General features: G+C 39.0%; 1 non-coding gene across 1 annotated transcript; it reads right to left on the bottom strand.

Moving 5' to 3' along the window:
* Window positions 1-11,774: 11,774 nt before the first annotated feature.
* Window positions 11,775-11,846, bottom strand: trnat-cgu (transfer RNA threonine (anticodon CGU)). Its single transcript has one exon. It is a non-coding gene; the product is annotated as a tRNA-Thr (tRNA).
* Between the last annotated feature and the right edge of the window lie 2,199 nt (window positions 11,847-14,045).

Below are 14,045 nucleotides of genomic sequence, written 5' to 3'. Positions count from 1 at the left end.
AAAGGAAAAGCATTTTCAGAGAGCAATCACGCTGTGTTTATGTAGAAAAAGCGATTAGGTTTATGAGCAATCTAATTACCTAATCGCTTAAAACGCTATATAAAATAAAGTTTATTTAGAGATGAATGATCAGTGTGGTAGTTTAAATAATGTGAGTCAGGAAACTAACACAGCGCCACCGGATTTAATAACGCAATAAAAACGCTATAAAATAATGTGACACAGTACAGCACAGTACAATAATACTGACCATGACTTTAGAAGCATAAATTACCTTACACTCAATTTAAACACAAGCTGTCTTTCTGTATGAACCTCTACGCTGGTTCATACAGAAAATGTAGAAATGCATTAGCCTGATTATGATTAAAAACACATAATTAAACACGCGTTTGCGATTTAAATCAGAACACGATTTAAATCAATATAAATGTTTATATTGTAACGCATACTGTCCAGCCTCCATTTCTCTATAAAAATTTACTGTTGCACACACACACACAATAGAAGCAGGAACCGCTGTCAGAAGGGAAGATATGTTCAAAATATCGCAAATATCGATCATGTTGCGATATTTTGAAATATAAAAGTCAACTGATTGTCCATAATATCGCTTACCTATTTTTTCGAAGAAATGTTTGTTAAAATAAAAGTCCAGCACCAGCTGGATTCAAACACACAACCTGCCAGTTGGTAGTCACGCACCTAGACCAGTAGGCTACAAGAGAGCTCACATGATCAGGCAGGCGAAACAGCCCTACACAGCCCTGCCGCAGTACACGGATATAATCATACCGTTATTAAATTCTTGAGATACGCGATTCCATATTATATTCCCTTTTAATCAAATTCTAAAAGTATGCTTGTTGACTCCGGTATCACGTTAGTTAAAGACTTCGAAGCTTACAATGTTTAGGGAGAAATGGAATACCGGTGTGTATTTTTTTCTTTAAAGTACCAAGACCAGCTATATACTGTATGTTTACGTTCCAAAATTAATATCGTTTATGGCCTTCACACGCGTTACAGTATGCTCCTATTCTTTTTATGCTCAGCTACTAAGATTTCCCTTCAGTGGTAAAATTCAATATCTACAACGGGCACAGTAAAGACGTTTACAGTAAGTCTTTCTACGACAGACCAACGGACCACGAGTGCCCCTGTCGGTCAACCAATCACGCACCGCGGTATCCCGTGTCATCATAACTGCGGTACCTGTACCGCGGTGTCTGTACCGCGCACTTTGAATGGCTGCATCTGTACATCCCCTTCAGATACTCTGCACAGACTGCCAGAGAGAGATGGACAGATAAGAGCACACGCAGCGAGAGAGATATACTTCTTCATTAACTTTGAAGCAAGTGTTCATTTCTTTTCTGGAACAAGTTGTTTCTGAATTTCAAGAAAATCATACAACTTCTGAAATATAAAATACAAATCTTGCTTATCCGGACAGAAGAAATATTGCAAAAAAAAACAACAAATGCCAGTCATTTTTTCTCCTTTTAAAGAAAAGTGGAGAAAAACAACAGCAGTTCACCTCCGTCTGCTTGATTTAGCTTAATACAAGTATTCACTTCTTTTTTTCTGAAAATTACAGCCTGCGAAAGATTAAATACTGGTTAAATTAAATAAATTGGTTATTCTTCGTCAGTGCAGAAGAAATACTGCGGGCTGGCAGGAAAATGCCAGTATTTTATTTCCTTTAACTACAAACATGTGAATGGTGAAAAGCAACGGGGGTGTCTCTTTGTGCAGCTGTTAAACAAAGAGCTGGTGATTCAAGCCCACTCAGGGATGCGCTTCAGATTGTTCTGATGTAAACATAATCTCCGTTAACAATTAATGGGATTTCTTCGCAACACGTTAACCTTCTTGAACTTTGCAGGAAATGTGTGTGTTTTACTCGTGTGGAACTACAACAAGTAAAAAATTAAGTACCTAAGTCAATGTCCAAGAAAACCATTTTCAAGTGAGGAATTGTAGCTTTAACTGGCTGTCGGGAGAATTCATTTATACTACGCAAAAATATTTTAAAACTGGATCACAGATTTGTTGGAGAATTTGACAACCTTTGCCAATCTGGGTTATGTACCCAGTACGCTTCCGCTGCACAACTCTGCTGATTCAACACAACTGCTCTTTCTTTGCTTTCTAAAAGTGCGCCCGAGATGAAATGTCTCAACGGTAAACGCGGACGTCACTTTGAGCACTTGGTCTTTTGTAGTACAAATCATCACACGCTGCTCTACATGGGCGTGTCTTCAGGATCGTTGAGAACCAAAGCTTCCGCTTTCCGAGGCTACTGATTCTTTCGTCGTTAATTCCCAAATCTTCAATGAGAATCAGTGAAACGAAAACCAAACATATGCACACACTCGCGTCCTAGCGTGAAAGAAAAATGATGGAAGCATTTGAGAAATAGCAAGTGATTACTACCTCCACACAGTTTATAAGGCTGAAAATGATGCAGGAAGGACAGCAAAGTTCTAAAAGCAGCTGTTGAAAAGCATCTACATAAGATGACAATTTCTCATAAGTAAAATCTTCAGCTTTAAAAGATTGTCATCCATATTTTTTTGTTTTACTCTTTTTCACATAACACGCTTTCGATAAATAAACTGTCTTGTAATGAAGGCTGCATTAGAAAATGCGTATCTAGCTTTGTTCAATTAAATCGGGACATGTGCCAGTCTCAAATTGATCACTCTTTGCAGGAACACTACGGAAACCTGCAGATGTTCGTTGGGAGAAGTGACTCCTGCAAAAAGTGTAAATCGTTGAGAAAAGGACTCCTCTCGCGAATATATTTCCAATTTCTAAAGAGCCGATTTTCTCGATTTTCGCCATTTTTTATTATTTTTTTTCCGGTTCAGATATTGATCACGTTCGAAAAATGATTTTCAAAATGGACGTGTTACCTGCAAAGTCACCGTGAAACTGTTAATGGCGAAAAGATTCATAATATTTATTTTCTTAGAATACCAATGTAATTTTTAGCATTCTTTCAAACAATTTCTTTATAGCTAAAATAACAAATTCATTCCATTCCATCTTATATGTGTTTAATATAGTCTAAAATATTTTCATTTGTATGAAATCAAACTGAAACGTTGCCACTCCACTCTGTGGTCAACATAAGATACATATTTCCCCAGATCCTCCTCATTTGTATCTTCCTAGACACAATTCCACAGACACACACAATTATACAGCCACACATACAATTGATGACGACTTGCCTTCATATGTGTCAAGACTGTACTAAATGTGTTACACTTTTTTGCATATAAGTAATGATATTAAAATATTTTTAGTCTGAATAATGGACAGTTTATTTACAAACCTTTTTTTCTTGGTTTCCTACAAACTATTGAGATATAGTGGGAGACAGATAGCTGTATCTACGGAAGAGTAAACTTTTCATTTTAGAGGATGAAATAGTTTGACGTAGTTAGGAGTAATTAAAGGAATTAAAATATAGAATCTAACCACATTCACAAGAAGTAAGAAGCAGAAGAAGAAAATGGCAGTTTGTTGAAATTAATTTACTAGGTGAAACACATACTGTAAGTAATTACTAAAATACTGTTTTCTTGTTCCCAGGAAAACTCCTCTGTGATGAGCTGCAGTCTGAATATGATGATGTGGAGAACAATGAGAATGATCCCATCTCAGGTGAGGGCTGTGGAAGCCAGAAGAGCTCACAATGGGCGTGGGAGGTTCAGCAGGTCTTCAGATAGTTCACAGGGAACCATTCCAAAGTCAACTAGACCCAGGACTAGACCTTAACTGTGGTTCAACTGTCAGGGGGTCTTCAGGGTTTAATCCCAGCACATTGAGAAAGAGGGTTTCTTACAGTGGGTCTGACTCAGTCTCTGGAGTCCCATCTGGAATCCCTGCTGAGAAACATTACATTTCTGAATAAACATCTATTATTCTATTAGTGTATCCTATTCATATATTCTGTTTTCTATAGAGTTTATAACAGAAGTTTGGAAGAAAGATGTTATCCTAATCTCACTTCCTGTTCTTCTAAATTTAAATGTACCTATTGGGATGTTTTCACAATTAAACAATTACACAAATACAGCAGGGAATACCTGAGCATTTGAAAACCCTGGTAGGCATGTGTAACAATACTTATACTCATCTGAAATAGGGGATTAAACACAACAAATGTGTCATCATGGATAAAGTCAGCTCTCTGAAGAGTGCATATGAGGTTATTCACCCATCTCCCCTCAGAAGTGCCAGATGCTAATAGTCTATTATAGGAGGTGTTCCGTAAGTGTAATCCCTGACAAGGGAGGATTTACAAAATATTACATGGGTGTAAATAAATATGATTTCTACTGGACTTTATGTATAGTACTATAGAAATTACAATATAACATTTTTAGATGTTTTTAAGCAAGACACATGATCTAAGACATACATCTGTTTTTGATGATTTTGTTTCTGTTTCATGGGGGATATGAAAAAAATCTGGAGGGCACATATTCTGTATTTTTAAATGTACCCAGATATCAGAAGCTAGTTACTAGTGATTTTTTGGAATAAACTTTTGTATTCCAAAATGTGTACACTCTAAACAAAAGGCAAACATAGCTATAATTTCCTATATATCCTTTCAGTAAAGAATTAATAATTATTAAATTCTAGTATTGACTTCTTTCACTTACATTTTCACATAATGGCAAGAATGCCCATGTCAGATAGGGCTGCTAGGGCAGTAGGATCCTTATGCAGGACTCAAAACTCGAGAATGACACTGAGCAGATACGCTAGGCAAAAACGAAAACCAGGAGGCAGGTGAGTACGTCGGCACACAGAGAGACAAGCAGGAAGCAACAATCCAAAACACTAGGCAAAAATCGAATCCAGGAAGCACGCGAGAAGATCGGAACACGGAAGCACAAACGAGGAAGCAGCAATCCAAATCACAAGACGAAACCGAAAACCAAAGAGAAGCAAGAGTAAACCGCCCACTAGGGAGCTCGAAGAGAATCCGCAGTAGTGAGCGGGGAAATGAGGAAAAAGGAGAACTAAAATAGAGACGGGAGAGAAAGGTGATTGGCGTTTACTTGCGGCGTGAGCTTGTCTTACAGGGTGTGCGCGTGGGAATGCAAGAAGGAAGAGCGGCGCGAGTGGAATGCGTAACAGCCCACTGCAAGTTTCTCAGTGTTGATTATGCCACATGTATTTTGTCTCTTGACAGATGCTTCACACAATTTATATCTTTTCCACAACCTTGTTTCTTTGAGTAATGAGATCTTGAGGGGCAAAATCTGTCTCGATTTCTAACACATTTTATTTTATTCCACAAGTCACTGCCTCAGCGACCTTTACCACGAGATCAGCAGGCAGATCCAGCCAGTATAAGATAGTATGAGATAACTGTTGGTATTTATCCTGATGAATGAGGCAAATAGTCAAAAAAGAAAATTACAGTGTGTTAATAGAGGAATTTGGACATATGGTCTGTTTCTGTATGAATTACTCTGTTTGCTGTACCCTGTCCACCTCTTCTGCTGACTGCGTGTCTCTGGCAGGTGTCTCCGCCATTTCTCCTGGAGTGCAGAGTATCCTGGCCACACAGTCCATTGAAGAAGGATGTGACTATGATGATGTCGGAGTCTCCTGACCACACTACCCTCTGAAAAAGGATCTTAGTATGATTATGTCAGAGCACTGTGCAGCTTTGTAGAGGATTCGTCCTGAAGTCAAATTAGAGTTTTTAACTGAATAATACCATTACAATATGCCTTGTGTTTCTGAGTCATCCCTGTTAAAATACTGTTATCTTTCCCTTAATGTATATAGTTCTGTAGGTTATGAGGTGTTTGATTTCAGATTATCCAGTAACTGTACAGCTGAGAACCTGTACAGTACCCACACAGTCACTGGCCTAGTAAGACCTTGTTACTGTGTCTCCTGCTGTGTCTCTCAGGCTGTAAGACTGACCTGCACTTTTATACCTTTACATTGAGAGACACTGCACTACAACAGAAGGTCTATATGTCCTGCAATTCTGAGATAAGAACTGAATTGTGATTGTTGTTTCCCATTGTCTACTGATTACAGATGTGTGTCATTATCAGAACAAGTAGATACAACATTAATTAATGATCAGTTAATCTGGCCTGATTCCATGTCACTGCCACTTACAGAGTGCTACATATGGAAAATAATCTGCATACATTTTAATTGCATCTGTATATTTAGATGCATAAAAGCATCGCACACAAAGAAAAATGAAGAAAATAACTCTTACCACCATTCAACCCAGGACACAGCAGCAAGGCTCAAATTCTAGACTTTTCAATCTGAACTGATGACCCTTCCTTTCTAATGAGCTTTTCAAAGACTGAATGTAACCTATATGTTGTTGTTTTTTGTGCTGAATGATTATTTTTTTAAAAATCTTAATTACTCAGATAAGACAATAAGACTAGTGTTGATAAGATGATTGTTGAGCAGGCATCTGAACACACAGAATGAAAGTTTCATTCCTGCTCAGTGGCTTTTCTGGTTCTCCTTTTAGTTTAATTTAGCTTTTTATATTTGCAGAGGAAATTTTTAATATGTTGTTAATCTGATTTATTTACTACACATTGAATGTACTGTATCACCTTGAATTAACCTTTTATATAAAGCTTTATTTTTCATTGATCTGGTAAAAGTCATTTTCCTGGTCAGTAATAAAATAGTGAAAATGACAGTAGAATCTTGCACAACAATGTATCAAGCTAAGATTGTTTTCCTCTCTAGCAATTTAGAATGACGTTTTAGAGTAGTACATCTGTGAGCTTTTGAAAGGACGTACATTGTGTTTCCACATCATACTTCCTGATACAAATAATGTTTCCATGATGATAGAACTTAACAGATCCAGCAGCTTGGTAAATAAGCATAATAATACTGTAGCCAGATGATGAATATCAAGGTATTGAGTGCTCAGTGCTTTGGATTTAACTCCCCTGGCTGAAGAAAGCATAGTGCTGGTAAGAGATCAGTGTCTTCACATCCCCTCTCCAGGGAGAAAATCCTGCAGCAGTGGTGTTGCGGTGGAGGGAGGGGATAGAAAAGAGGTGTGCAGCACCCTCTGTAGCCAGGGAGCTGTTATTAGCAGGGAAGCAGAAGTACGAGGTTAGAATTTGACCTCCACCTAAACTTATCTGAATAACATTATATACAGATGCAGCCACTCAGAACACAGTATTTCTTCCAGTAAAAGTTGTGCGGTGCCTTATGCAATTCACTGGCCAAAGACGATCAATAGGTTGCACTTAAATGTTAGTGAAACATTTACTTCATTAATTCTGTTTCTCTACTGTGCATGTTTGAATCTACTTTATATTGAATATTAATATGGAATTTTACAACTAAGGCTAAATTTTGGTAGCTGAAAATAAAAACAGAAGTATTATATAGCACAATTTTGTTTTGATTTGAACCAATGTTTGCAGCTCAATAATCCATTCGTCCTCGAAAGAAGCAAAGGTAGATGTGTTTTGAATCTCACGATGATCCTGTTCTCAATCCAAAAGAAAAGATTCATGTGATCCCACTAGAAAAAGAGTCAATTTCTATCTCTAATGATGATCCCTCAAACGTTTTGTAATATCTCTGGAAGTGTTTACAGTAGAAGCCTGGTTAATTGCTTAAATTTAAACTAGTCGGGTCTATGGGAATGAGATTTGATTTTGAACTGGGATTTAAATAAATAGGAACACTTCACTACATTGTGCTTTATATATGACAAAAGGTGGGATTCCTGTGTTTTCGATAACTCAGTTGTTAGAGCGGAGGAATATAGTGGGAACAGTGAGGAATCCTTCGGTCTCTGGTTTGAATCTGGCTGGAAGAAAGGTGTTTTTTATTTTCTTTAATCAAAAAGTGAAAATTTGTCATTCACTTAGACGTCCAACGAAAGCTGAGTGAAATGTGAAGAGCCTCCTGTTCTGAATTCTCCTCACGTTTTCTGGGCTTGTAGACTCCTCACTCTTCCTAAAAGTGCTGCAGATAAAGGTAGTTGTCGGGAGTTCAGATCAGTGGTAGAGCACATGCCTCTCATGTATGAGGCTGTTTCCATTCAGCGGGGTCATCACCCTGGATTTCTTCCTAAACGCGATATCTTTCCTTACTCGTGTGGCTTCCCTCGTGTGTGAATTTCAGCGCGACACATACACATTTATCTGTTTTATAGAGATTCTATTTTAAATCAGTTAAAACAAAAGAAGCACTAATTAAATACATGTAGAAAACACATCTATCTAATTGACAAAAAGGGCGATGTATTACTAGTAGTGGAGCTGAGCTCTCAGTAGTGCAGTTGATGTTGTTAAATCACTTATTATGTTTTTAAACCACTATACTAAGCACTGGCATGGTGGTGTGTGCAATCCTACCCAACCTTTCTATCGACTGTATGAGTCTCCTGTTCCATCTCCAAATCTTTCCACACATTTCGCCTGTTTCACCACTGTTATCATTAGACTATAGCCACTAATACGAGAATACTGCTCTGAAAGACTGTCTTTAATAATAACGTTGAAAAGGGTAATGATAAAAGTTTCTTCATTAAGGTAACCATACATTTGCCTGTATAGTACAACTTATTATCTGTATCTGCAAATCCCCAATATTTTCTCATGAGAAACAGAAGTGTAGAGTCAAATCAAATTAAATAATACAACAAATCTATTCAATTAACACAATTCAATTAACACTATTCAAAATCCTGAAGTACAAGACATTTTAATGCACCATTTTTCAAATATGACCCTCTGATCTTGGCTTGCCAGAATATATTGCGAAAAAGTATGGCACGAATTGCACGAATTGCAATGGCACGAATTGTTGAGAATATCATTGACCTTGCCGATATTTGCAGGGAATACGAGTGTTTTGCGCATGTTGAACTACAGCACGTAAAAATTTAGCTCCTTAGTCAATATCACCGGGGATGTCCAATATTGACGAACATCAGTAGTTTCAAGGAAACTTAGACTCGCACATGGAGTTTTATCTTCGAATGGAGGGTGGGAGAATTCATTTATACTCTCGTTGCTCATTAGCTAAACTATTTTAAAAATATGACGCAGATTTGTTCGAGAAACTTGTAATTGTCTTAAAGAGAGTCTTCTTGAAGACGTGCACCAGCTAGCTCTCCACTGTCAATTGACAGGACTTTAGAAGAAACTGTTCTCATACAACCAACATACAAATTACACATCTTAAGGAACATGAAGAGAAATCCGTGTACTAAATAACATAAAACTGTCGCTGCAAATTATCACCAAGCTGTTTTATGTGTCTGACCACCTCTTTCCTACTTTGTAGCGAGCACAATTCTTTCTGTTTTTTCATCGCTATTTTACCGTCTCTTTCCCCCATGTGGAGATGGATCCATAGCCGAAACTTTAGGTCAGTTCCTGTTACTCTGTCCGATTGAAAGAGCTGTATTAAAGGCACTCCCATCTCTGCAGGAAAGTTATTGTTGCTCTCAACACAATATACTGCAGCCAAATGTGATAGCGATACTGTCACTGCCTGTGGGCCACGTGTTGCTGCTGTTAGCCAATTATGTCATGTTCATCCACACCCAGAAACATTGCTGTAGCACAAGAGTTATATAGGCGCAGTCCATAGAGCATGAATCTCTTAATCTCAGAACTGTGGGTTCAGCCCCCACATTGGGTCCCTCTGTGTTAATTTGATCCCCCCAATCCTCCTAGCATGACCTGATGGCGTAATAGTGATACCCCGTGCCTTATATGACCTTTGCGTAATTCAGCTTTCTTTCCATTTGATTCAGATTTTAATCTGAAATCATCGGCCGAACAAGAGTTTGTCTAAATCGAGGGAGATCTGCTCACAGCAAGTATTAAACACATCAGCATTTACTGTTCGAATACCACACTTTGTCAAAACACTGCCGCTTCTTAAGCTAATAAGTAACGGTTTTTGAGCACGCATTGCATTGTTAATGCTTATATTAAAAAAGCATAAATTCACATAATGGAATTTGGACTGAACAAAGTAGTCCAGTCCCTTTACAACATTACATACCCACTGACTAAAGCCTAAAACTACAGCAGCAGGAGTAACAATAATGGCAACAACATGTTTGGACTTCGGCATTTCATTTATTCTGCGGAAACATCGTATCGGAATGAACTGCCAGAGATAAAAGAGTAATTGCGACTTCAGATCGTTTTTACAGAGCTTTGCGTTGTTCTGTTCATGCTGACTACACGTTTTAAATTTGTCATTTACTCCAAGCGTTGCTTTTCCAGGTTTTTCTGAAATTCCTCGCATTTGAGCCAGCACTAAAATATTTCATTCCCGTCGCTGAATACATCGTGGAAACGGTATTTGCAACGGAATACTGTCACACATGAAATCTTTTTGTTATTCGGTTCTGAAGTTTGAAAATGAAAATAAAACGGGGGTCACTTCATAGGCTTGAAAGAAATCCAAGCAGCATAAAAACCAGCGAACTCTCACAAATTGCATTGTGCTGCACCTTTCTTCTGCTGCTTTTATAAATCTGCCTTAAACATTTGAATGCATACCTTCACTAATCACATTCACGTGTTTACGAAGCTTTTTTCTGTCCGTTGTGTTTTTGCTATGTTTCTCCGTTTTCCTTGTACTGTGATTGTCAGCGAGCACAACAAGACTGAAATAGTGTAAAGGCAGGTAAAAAAGACAGGGTAAAACGCCTGACTGTCGGGAGTGGGATTTGAACCCGTGCCTCTATTTGGAGAGCGGAACACAAAGATTAAAAGACAAGAAACTGTGAATTTGCTGTTTTAAACCGCTCCACTATCCTGAAGAAATGGGTGCTGATTGCACCAGTTGTATCCGATTTTCTGTAACTTTAGGACGATTGATACGACTGGACGAACACAATTTGTGGCGTTTAGCATGACATGGAAAACGGTACCGGAGCATTCGGGTCCGGAGTACCAGACTCAGAAACAGTTTTTACCCCCGCACTATCAAACTATTAAACTCCCAGCCTCTCTCACTCTCACCTCACCTCTCACCTATGATCTGAACCTCACAGTGCCTTCTTTCTTACCAAAAACCCAAACACACATTGAATCTACCTCTACCATACATGTCAAAAGCTCACTCCCCATTATTTCTATCCCTTTATTTCATTCTTTTGATGCATGTTTTTGCACATAACCTGTTACCTTTTTGTTGTTATGCACACTGCCTGTTGTTGTTTTTTGCACATCGCCTGTTGTCTCTGTCTTTCTTTTGTTATACAATTGTATTGTTGTTGTGTTTTTTTCTTTGTACTACTTATGTCCGAGAGCTAGCTAAATAGCATTTCGTTATACCATATACCTGTGTATGAGTATAATGACAATAAACTTGAACTTGACATAGTCTTGCAGGCAGTATATTATTTTATCGTTTACTCGTTTAAAAAAACACGGTTTTCTCGTATCTAAGTCAGAATTTTTGTGCCTTCGAACGTTACTTCCAACCTGGACTGACAGCTCACCCGATCTGTTTGTGATCAGACCATGAAGTGAGGGGCTGTACCAAGCGCACGTTCCTTCCCAATGCTGAGGCGATCATTTGGAAGATGGGTGTGAAGAGAGACAAGCTTTGTCGACTAAAAAACAAGGCAGGATATGCAAGAATACTAATCACTGGCGACAGTTATGTTCTCTTACTATTGAGACCCCTACATTGCGAGTTTTTTTAAGACTTTGAAACTAAAGGAAAGCAGTGACAGATGAAACAGGCACAGGTGGGGTTTGAACCCACGATCTTCGGTTTACGAAACCGACGCCTTACCACTTGGCCACCGCGCCTTCAAGAAAACATGGGAATAATGTTGTTCAAATTATTTTTTTCTGAATCTGGTTTACATCGCCTGGAAGCAGCAACAACAATAAAAGGGATACTTGTCCTTAAACGCGGACGTGATGTTCTGCAGACATGTGCATAATGTCCTGTTTTCTTACAGTGTAGACATTTTGCTGTTCACGCTCCGCATTCATCTTCTTTGTGCGTTGTTAGTCCGCACCTGTAACATGTAATGTCAGCCGTCCCCTGTTCTTCTATTTCTCTAGCATGACTGCGTCCTGCTGCTCGGCTTTTATTTGTAAAGTTTGAGCGAGCGTCCCGTTCAGTGTCACTGTGGTCAGAAAGCATTCTTGATTCTGCTTGAGCTGCTTCATGAATCTAGCGACTGTAAGAGCTCTTTCTAAAGTCAGCCCTTCCTCCTGCAGCAATTTATAGTCTCTTATGTGCACATTTTCCACAAGTTGATCTCTTAACATGTCAGTTTCCAATACTCCAAAGTCACAAGATTTAGCCAGTTCTCTTAGTGCAGTCACAAAAGCAACAACAGATTCGTCCTGAGACTAAGTTCTCTGCCTAAATTTATGCCGTTCCAAAACCACATTTCTCCGCGGTGTAAAGTAAGCGTCTAAGGCAGCTACAGTCTGTTCATATGTAGCTTTTTCTCCAGGGAGTTGGGCGAAAATCCGCTGCACGGGAGCCCAGATAAAGTGCAGTAATGTAGCACGTCTCACGGCATCCTGAGCTTCTGTAGATCCACTGGCTATTAAAAAAAATCTGTACGACTCCATCCATATCTTGTATTCCGTATACAAATCCGGAGCTCCGAGGTTCAGTAGAAGCGGTGGAAAAAGCTGGGCATAAGCAAAGCTTCTCGGCGCGGCTGCCATATCTTCCATGGCGCAAGCTAAACGAAAAGTCCGAAAATTCAAAAGTTCGTTTCTACCAGCAAGAGAACTAAAATCTGCAGTTTTCTGCTCGCTTTGAGTCCGTCAAGCACTCATCTCTCGTCGCCATAAATGTTGTGTATCTTAATAAAGAGACGTTTTTATATTATTTTAACTATTTTATTAACTACACAGATCACGCCCTTACACCATATATTCCTGCCTTCTACTCTCTCGTTCTGTTGTCTCGCGATGTCTACTCACTATACTACATTTAGCATGACTTCTTGTTGCAGTTGAGCTCAAAGCTGGAGATGATCTCCATATTCTACCGCACTAACTAGTCCGAAACGTAGTACACAGTACACACTTTTTAAGTGAAGTCAGGTTGTTAAAAACTTAAACCAGCGCCCTGTCACAGAAACGTACCCCGGTCTCCCGCGCAACAAGCGGGGGTACTCAGCACTATACTAACGAGGAGCGCTTGTCTGCAGTTGAGCGTCAGCTCTGTTTACTGTCAGCAGTCATTTCCTCATTTCCAAAGACTTTTTCACCTGCTCTCAGCTTTTAAAGACGGCCATAAACGCTCAAGAAGTAATTCATGTCAGTTTGAAGTCTGTTTCTGTTGTCTCAGTTCTTGATAAAGAAAAGCCGTGCGTGGGAGACTCCCTCTCTGAAGAAGTGTGCCGTCACCCTGCGAGGGAGAAGAGCCATCAATCACCGAGGCAGCCACTGAGACAGTTAACATTAAACACGTGAATTGCGAGATGTTGTGATTTTTTTCCCGCTTAAGGCTTCTATCGTTTCTACTCTAACGAGAAAGACCTCTTTATTAGAAGTGAGATTTTAACAAACGTCTCCAGGGTTAACTGCGACCTGAACGCAACGCCTTAGACCACCAGCCATCTTGCCTGTGGTACTTATAATGAAGTATATATTTTATTTCTTTCTACTCGTTGATAAAAAAGTGAAATTATGTAATTAGGGATATGTCTTTTTTTTCCATGGGGAAAACTAGCCCGAGCAAATGTAAAGTTTAGAGCAGCGCTCAATAAAAATGATCAGAACCCGAAAGCGCTTCTTATGCGGATCAATATATTCCGATACCAATGGTTCTGCAGAAGAAATAAGAAAAGCCGAACTCAAAGCACTGTGGTGCCATTACGGGTACTCTGTCTGCAGCTGCTTTAAGATCTACTCACACCGTGTTGCCATTAAGGCTACCTATTTAAAAAAAAAAACAACTTATCGTCACCTTTTTGAGCGTGATTATTAGACACCCGTTAAATCTCAACCGAGGTTTCTTGAGAGATCGTTCAG

The sequence above is a fragment of the Atractosteus spatula genome, chromosome 10 (assembly GCF_055471065.1).
Source record: "Atractosteus spatula isolate fAtrSpa1 chromosome 10, fAtrSpa1.hap1, whole genome shotgun sequence".
NCBI classification, from domain to species: domain Eukaryota; kingdom Metazoa; phylum Chordata; class Actinopteri; order Semionotiformes; family Lepisosteidae; genus Atractosteus; species Atractosteus spatula.
The sequence above is the reverse complement of the archived record's forward strand: the minus strand, read 5'-3'. Positions and strand labels throughout refer to the sequence as shown.